The 7,968-nt window shown below is 54.1% G+C and overlaps 1 pseudogene; it reads left to right on the top strand.

Annotated features, from left to right (window-relative positions):
- Positions 1–2,663: 2,663 nt before the first annotated feature.
- LOC135573554 (uncharacterized) lies at positions 2,664–5,801 on the top strand (annotated as a pseudogene).
- The last annotated feature ends 2,167 nt before the right edge of the window (positions 5,802–7,968 follow it).

Consider the following 7,968-nt stretch of genomic DNA (forward strand, 5'->3'; position numbering starts at 1 on the left):
AGGAGGTGGTTGTGTTGTACTGACCAGTACCCGGTGTTCGCGGGGTCCGACATGTCAATCAACCTGCTATCTGCCAATCACGGGAATGCCTGGAATGTTCTGATGCCGGGCATCCTGGTGGTTGGCGGAGGGGGTTTGGGCAGGGGGTTGGAGCATTGGAAGTTAAGACCAGGTTTAGCCTTTGTTCTCTCTCTCTTACGTCTGGGCTTCACAAGAGAAGGGCACGATTGGCTTGTGGGTTATCTGTCATCTATTTGGCGTGTGCTACGGCCCAAACAGTAGCCTGTGTAAAGGTTCAATAAACCGTCAATTCGCAAACTCAAGCCTCTGTCTGGACAATTGTTCATTTATGATCTAGTCAGGTCATTACATTGGTGTCAGAAGTAAAAACGTTGATACAAGTTAGCCAGCTAGCTAGCTGACTTATGTGGCTAGCTACCGTAGGTGAGAACGGGGATTGAAAATGCTTCGAGGGAATCCGAAAGTGAAGGTGGAGGTAGGGGACGATTATGGCCAAGGAGGTGCGTGTGAATGGACGTCGGGGGTTCTGTCTGAGGAGATCGCCAGGGCGTCGGAGCGCAGAGGCCGCTTGAGGGAGGACGTTAGAGTGATGGCCGCTGAAGCGGGCATGAGTGCTTCGTCGAGTGTATTTCGCGCGGATTCTGGTGGGCGGACCGAAGTGGCGACGTCGACGCGGCGTGACGAGGAATCTGGGGCTCAGGATGTAAACAAACATGGCGGCGCCCAGTTCCCGGCTGCGTCCGTATCTGTTAAGACCCCGAAGTATTCCGGTAAGGCGGATTGGGAAGCTTTTCATGCTCAGTTTGAACTGTTAGCTCATTTTAGGGGTGGTCGGATGAAGAAAGGGCACTGCAGTTGGCTTTATGCCTCACGGATGAAGCTCTGGCCTGTTTGATATTGATTAGCCCCGAGGACAGGCATGATTATGGTGCTCTAGTGGGAGCACTGAGGAGGCGCTATGGACAGTGTGTACAGCCCGGGCTACTGCGCTCCGAACTGAGGAATAGACGCAGGCAGCCTGGAGAGCCTCTACGGGTGCTAGCTAATGACATTGAGAGCCTCTCTCGGCGGGCATATGCTCACATGCCCCCTCCGTGCAGAGCGAGCTAGCACGGGACCAGTTCATACAGGCGCTCTCCCCTACGGGCTGCGCATACAGACCCAGCTGGCTCATCCTGAGTCATTGCAGACAGCCTTGGAGATGGCTTTGGAGAGGAGCTGGTGTGGGCTGGGGCTTCAGCTGGGGCTTTGGTGGGGGTGCAGGGAGACACACCCTCTGTGCGAGCTGGGGGCAGAGCAGCCCGGAGCCGGAAAAGCCTGCTTGGGTGGCGGAAATGACAGAACTCATTCGGGCTGTGTCGCTACAGGCGGCACGAAACACAAGCCCTGGTCCCAGGGTCTGCTGGGGTTGTGGCCAGCCAGGCCATCTGCGCCGAGATTGCCCCATGTCCCCCAGAGCTCAGGGAAACGGCTCGGGGTCCGCATAGACCGGGTAGTGCGGACCCCTGGCTTTCTATCCCAACCACCATCATCTTCAGGAGGAGCCCACCGGCACAGACGGGGAAGCAAGGCTCCACTTCCCCAGAAGCAGACGAGGGCAAGCGGATGGAGCCTGTTGTTGTGGTGGGCCGGACCTGTGTTGGGGACTTTGTCATGTCCCTGTCACTGTGGAGGGGGTGCCCTGCTCCGCCCTGGTGGACACTGGGTCCACAGTAACCCTGGTGAGGCCAGATATTGTGCCAGGTTGGACTCAGTGTGAGCCTACAACTGTGCAGCTCCGCACAGTCACAGGTGAGCTGGCACCCATGAAAGGGAAGGGAATAATGACTCTGACAGTAGGGGGCAGGACTGTGCGTCATCCTGTGTGGGTGGCGGCTGTGCAGGACCCTTGTATCCTGGGGTTGGACTTTCTTAGGAGCACAGGCTGCCAGTTAGACCTAAATAGGGGCACACTGAGCTTCCAGGGAGGGACGGAAGTCACCATGGCCCCCCTAATGTCACATTCACTCAACCCAACAAACCCTTTACTCCAACAGTTAAAGCAGCAGAGACTCATGGCTGCGCCCCTCCCCCACAGCTGTGTGTGACTTTTCCCCAGTCCCCCTGTCACCTACGGCGGTGTGTTACATTCCCCAGCTACCTCCATGACACAGCCCTCTGTGAGCCCGGGCCGCACCCCCCAGCCCAGCTACCCCAGATGGGGAGGAGAGGACACTCCCTGCAGTGAGGGAGATATGGGGGAGGAACTGTGTTGGTCTTGACCCTGAGCAGCAGGAACGGTTGTGGCAGTTGCTGTTTGAATTCAGAGACAGCTTTGCGTTGAGTGAGGAAGAGGTGGGTCAGACTCTTCTGGTGCAGCATGAGATCGACACAGGTGATGCTCGACCCATCAAGATGCGTCCCCGCCGTATCCCGCTGGCACGCCAGGAGGCGGCAGACAAGGCTGTGTTGGAGATGCAGCGGGCAGACTTCATTGAGCCCTCAGACAGCCCCTGGGCGGCGCCAGTCGTCATGGTTCCGAAGAAGGGGGCAAGCTGAGGTTCTGTGCGGACTACAGGCGGCTGAATGAGGTAACCAGGAAGGACTCATACCCCATACCACGTATCGATGAGTCGCTGGACCTGGTTAGGGGTCCTCCTGGTTCTCCTCACTAGACCTCCGCAGTGGCTACTGGCAGGTGCCCCTCTCCCCAGAGGCCAGAGCCAAAACTGCGTTCTCCACTAACAGAGGACACTGGCAGTTCAAGGTCCTGTGCTTTGGCCTGTGCAACGCTCCAGCTACTTTTGAGCGTTTGATGGACAGGGTGCTGGATGGCATCCCCCGACAGCAGTGTCTGGTATACCTCGATGACATCCTGGCCCATGGCAGCTCCTTCCAGTCAGCCCTGGGGGCGCTACGGCGTGTGCTGGAGAGGGTGGCTGCCGCAGGTCTGAAGCTCCACCCCGAGAAGTGCCACTTCATGAGGAGAGAGGTGTCCTTCTTGGGCCACCGAGTGGGGAAGGAGGGGATCAGCACCATGGAGGACAAGGTAGGGGCTGTCAGAGACTGGCCCACCCCCACCGACCAGCGTCAGCTGAAGAGCTTCCTGGGCCTGGCCTCGTACTACAGGAGGTTTGTACGGGGCTTCTCAAGCGTTGCTGCTCCACTGAACCGCCTGCTGCCGAAGGACAAGGCTTTCACTTGGACAGTGGAGTGTGAGGAGGCGTTCAACACCCTCAAACGTGCACTGATCGAGGCCCCGTGCTCGCCCCCTGACCTCACCTTGCCCTTTATCCTGGACACAGACGCGAGCAATGTGGGCATGGGTGGGGTGCTGGCCCAGGTGGGGCCAGAGGGGGAGAGAGTGGTGGCGTACTTCAGCAAAACATTTGACAAACATGAGCGCCGCTACTGTGTCACCCGGCGGGAGCTCTTGGCTGTTGTGGCTTCCGTCAAACACTTCAAGTACTACCTGGGTGGTCTGCCCTTTACTGTAAGGACTGACCACTCTGCTCTCCAGTGGCTCATGTCTTTCAGAGAGCCAGAGGGGCAGGTGGCACGCTGGTTGGAGGAGCTTCAGCCGTATGACTTCACGGTGGTGCACAGGGCAGGGGCACGCCACTCCAACGCCGACGCCATGTCCCGTCGGCCCTGTACTGCAGACGGCTGCCGCCACTGTGAACGGAGAGAGGGACGGGAGAGAGAGCTGCGGGCAGAGGAGGGTGTCTGTGCCACAGTGTGTCGGGCGAGCGGGCCTGTCTGCTGTGAGCTGCAGACTGTCGACGTGGCTGAATGGCGGCAGCAGCAGGGACGGGACACAGACCTACAGCCAGTGCTACAGTGGGTAGAGGCGCAGGTGAGGCCACCATGGGAAGAGGTGACAGCGCTCTCACTCGCGACCAAAGGGTTGTGGTCGAAGTTTGAGAGACTGCGGCTGGCTGATGGCGTGCTACAGCGGGCATGGAAGGAGTCAGCTACGGGAGAGGAGAGGTGGCAGGTGGTGGTCCCAAAAGCATTGCGGGAGGCTGTGCTCCAGAGTACTCATGGGGGGTGGGGACTGGACACTTTGGGGTCACAAAAACACTGCGCCGTCTCCGTCAGGGCTTCTACTGGGGGCAGCACAAGAGGGATGTGGAGGACTTTGTCGCCGCTGTGACAACTGCACAGCGAGAAAGGGCCCCCAGGCCGCTCTCATGCTCAGCTCCAACAGTTCCCAGTGGGGGCTCCCATGGAGAGGGTGGGAGTGGATGTAGTTGGGCCGTTCCCCACCACAGACAGTGGAAACCGCTGGGTGCTCACGGCCATGGACTATTTCACAAAATGGCCCGAGGCCTATGCTCTGCCTGACCAGGAGGCAGAGACCATCGTCGGCGCCCTGACAGCAGGGATGTTCAGCAGGTTTGGAGCTGCAGAGTCCATCCACAGCGACCAAGGCAGAAACTTTGAGTCCCGTGTGTTCGCCACCATGTGTGAGAGGCTGGGTATGCACAAGACCCCACTACTCCTCTCCATCCTCAAAGTGATGGCCTTGTGGAGCGCTTCAACAAAACGCTTGGACAGCAGCTGGCCATCGTCTCTTCCAAACACCAGCGTGACTGGGACAAGCACCTGCCTATGGTCCTCATGGCATGCCGCTCCGCTGTCCAAGACTCCACCTCCTGCACGCCTGCCCTCCTCATGCTGGGGAGAGAGATCCGCACCCCTGCGGAGATGGCGTTTGGTCGGCCCCTGGATAGCCCTCATGTTCCTCCGGGGCCGGAGTATGCCCGGGAGACTCCAGGACCGCCTGGAGACAGCCCACACCTTCGCCAGAGAGCAGCTGGTGAATGCAGGTGTGAGGCAGAAAAGGAACTATGACGTGCACACCCGGGAAGGCACTTTGTGGCTGGGGAGCTGGTCTGGGTCTACAGCCCCCTAAGGAAAAAAGGCAGATGCCCCAAGTTGGACAGTCACTGGGTGGGACCCTGCAGTGTCCTGGAGAGGGTAGGGGAGGTTGTGTACCGGGTGCAGCTTCCTCCCAGGGGAGAAAGGTGGCACTGCACCGGGACAGGTTAGCCCCATACAGAGGGGCCTCTTCTCCCCAAACCCCAGGAACCCCCACAATTCCCCTCTCTGGCAATGACATTCTCCAGGCACCCACCCTCAGGTGCCGCAGACAAGGCTCCAGACAGCCCACTCCCCTGTCTCCCCCTGTGTCACCGCGTGGTTCCCCAGAACCACGGACTGTATTACCCGTTCCCGCTTCCTTGTCCCCCATATCCCTGCCTTCATCCCCTGGTTCCCAGAGGGGCACTCTGCGACCATCACGGCCACGCAGGCAAAGGAGACCTCCGGGTCGCTTCAGAGACTTTGTTTGTTCCCTCGGGGACGAGGGACTTTGTGGTGGGGGGGCTGTGTAGCGACCCGCACAGACAGCTGTGTGTTATGTGCTAGGCTAGGAGGTGGTTGTGTTGTACTGACCAGTACCCGGTGTTCGCGGGGTCCGACATGTCAATCAACCTGCTATCTGCCAATCACGGGAATGCCTGGAATGTTCTGATGCCGGGCATCCTGGTGGTTGGCGGAGTGGCGTGGAGGGGGGTTGGAAGTTAAGACCAGGTTCAGCCTTTGTTCTCTCTCTCTTACGTCTGGGCTTCACAAGAGAAGGTCACGATTGGCTTGTGGGTTATCTGTCATCTATTTGGCGTGTGCTACGGCCCAAACAGTAGCCTGTGTAAAGTTGGTTCAATAAACCGTCAATTCGCAAACTCAAGCCTCTGTCTGGACAATTGTTCATTTATGATCTAGTCAGGTCATTACAATATATATATATATATTTTTTTATAAATAAGGCTGCAGTACGGTGATCACCACTGACCCAGATATGCCAAGACCCTCAAAATGCCTTATACCTGTGGTGGCATCGGTGTAGATGATCAGGTCCTGTACATATCCTGTCAGAGAGCCACGTAAACAGAGAACTTGACTCCAAATCTGTGACGCTTTGATGGGATGTAATTGGCAGAATGTAAGCCTCCCTTTCCAAGCCATGTGAGGCTCTTTTTATGCCAGCGACAGTCTTTTCTTTCAGTTCATGAGAATACTTGCAAACAAATTATGCACATTTAGTAGGCTAAAGACATTATGAATGTTGATACATTTGAAATAGCCTTGGGGTTTTCTGTAATATGATTATGGGCATACCTGTTGGTTTCCTGCACCACACTCTCCACCAATTCCTCAAGGAACAGTTTAAAACACTCTGCCTCTGAGGAGGTAGGCAGGGTGCTTTGTATGAGGAACAGTTTAAAACACTCTGCCTCTGAGGAGGTAGGCAGGGTGCTTTGTATGCCAGACAGGGTGTCATTGAAGTCTATCTCTGATTGTTTGAAGTGACAGGATCTCCAGCAGCAGGGCGCGACCTCCTCAACTTCAACCTCTTCTCCCTTACAGCCTACAAGATTGGCAGTAGCACCAGCATCTTGGGAAGGTGAGGGATGATCATTGCCTGCAATGTTGGGCAGGGCACCATTGTCACTCTCATACACAGGTTCTTCAGAATTACAAAATATCTATTGTCCAATTTGTAAGTCGCTCTGGATAAGAGCGTCTGCTAAATGACTTAAATGTAAATGTAAATGTTGTACCTACTCATCAGTAAGGCGTTTCCTTTTGAAACCGGACATTATCTCTATACTCAAAGGCTATCAGTGTCTGTCAAGAGTTACGTTTTTTGTCATGAATGACTTAGATTGTAGGTATGGTTACTCTGGGTTGCCAGTTTAGACCCCTCCTTCCCAGGAGTTTTATTTCTATTCAGATTATAAACATTTGTGTTTATTGATGAATCACCCATCATAGTAATATTTCCTCCATCATATCCCCTCATGATACCTTCCCCCATTTCCACCCCGATGGAATTGAAACCCCCCCACAAATTAAATTACCCCCCTCCCGTTTTCCTGTGTGTGGGTGGCAGAAATATTCACACTTCATCACATTGTTGCACTGTGCGCATCCTCTGCATAGCTACCATTTGGTAGAGGGCGTAAAAAGAGCTTGGCTAATTTTCTTTTGTGGCTGACAGTTGGCATGAACCAATTTATCGCGTAAATTGCGACCTCTCCTATACACAATACGTGGTGGATATTTAAATTCATCCGGCAAAACTGGGTCCGATGATAAAATATGCCAGTGTTTCTTGACCACACCTCACACTTTTCGCGAATTCAAAGTATATGTACTTTTGAACATTACGGAGTGTCCTTTGGCTTTAGCGAGTCTTTTTTGTAGCAGTTCATCTCGTGTTTTTTCCAATGCCAAATTAAGAGCCTCATCCACACATTGTGACGAGTAGCCTCTTCTTAGAAAACTCATACGCATCTCCGCTGCTTTTTCTAGATAATCCTCTGTGGAGGCATATACGGCGCAGTCTAAAAAAATGTATTCTTGGAAGTCCTCTTTTTAATGGCTCAGGGTGGAAGCTGTCACCCTGTAATAGAGTATTTCTGTTCGTTTCTTTTCTATACAGAGTTGTAAACAGGGTTCCATTTGATTTCTCAATCCACATATCGAGATAATGAACACGTTGAGTGTCAAGTTCAATAGTGAATTTGAGATTAGGGCCAATGTCATTGAGTAGTGCCATAAAATCTGACAGTTCTCCTTCAGTTCTATATGGTGGTGGCAGAAATATTCACACTTCAACATATTGTTGCACTGTGCGCAACCTCTGCATTTATAGCAACCATTCTGAAGAGGGCGGTAAAGAGCCTGGCTGATTTTCTTTTGTGGCTGGTAGTTGGCATGGACCAATTTATCTCGTAAATTGCGACCTCTCCGATATACAAGTGGTGGATTCTTAAATTCAGCTGGAAAAGCTGGGTCCGATGATAAAACATTTCTTGACAGCATCAACCATTTTTTACGAGTTCAAAGTGTATGTGTTGGTGAACATTCCAGAATGTTATTTAGCTCCAGTGGGTCTTT

Source organism: Oncorhynchus nerka, linkage group LG10 (assembly GCF_034236695.1).
Source record: "Oncorhynchus nerka isolate Pitt River linkage group LG10, Oner_Uvic_2.0, whole genome shotgun sequence".
In the NCBI taxonomy this organism is placed as follows: Eukaryota; Metazoa; Chordata; class Actinopteri; order Salmoniformes; family Salmonidae; genus Oncorhynchus; species Oncorhynchus nerka.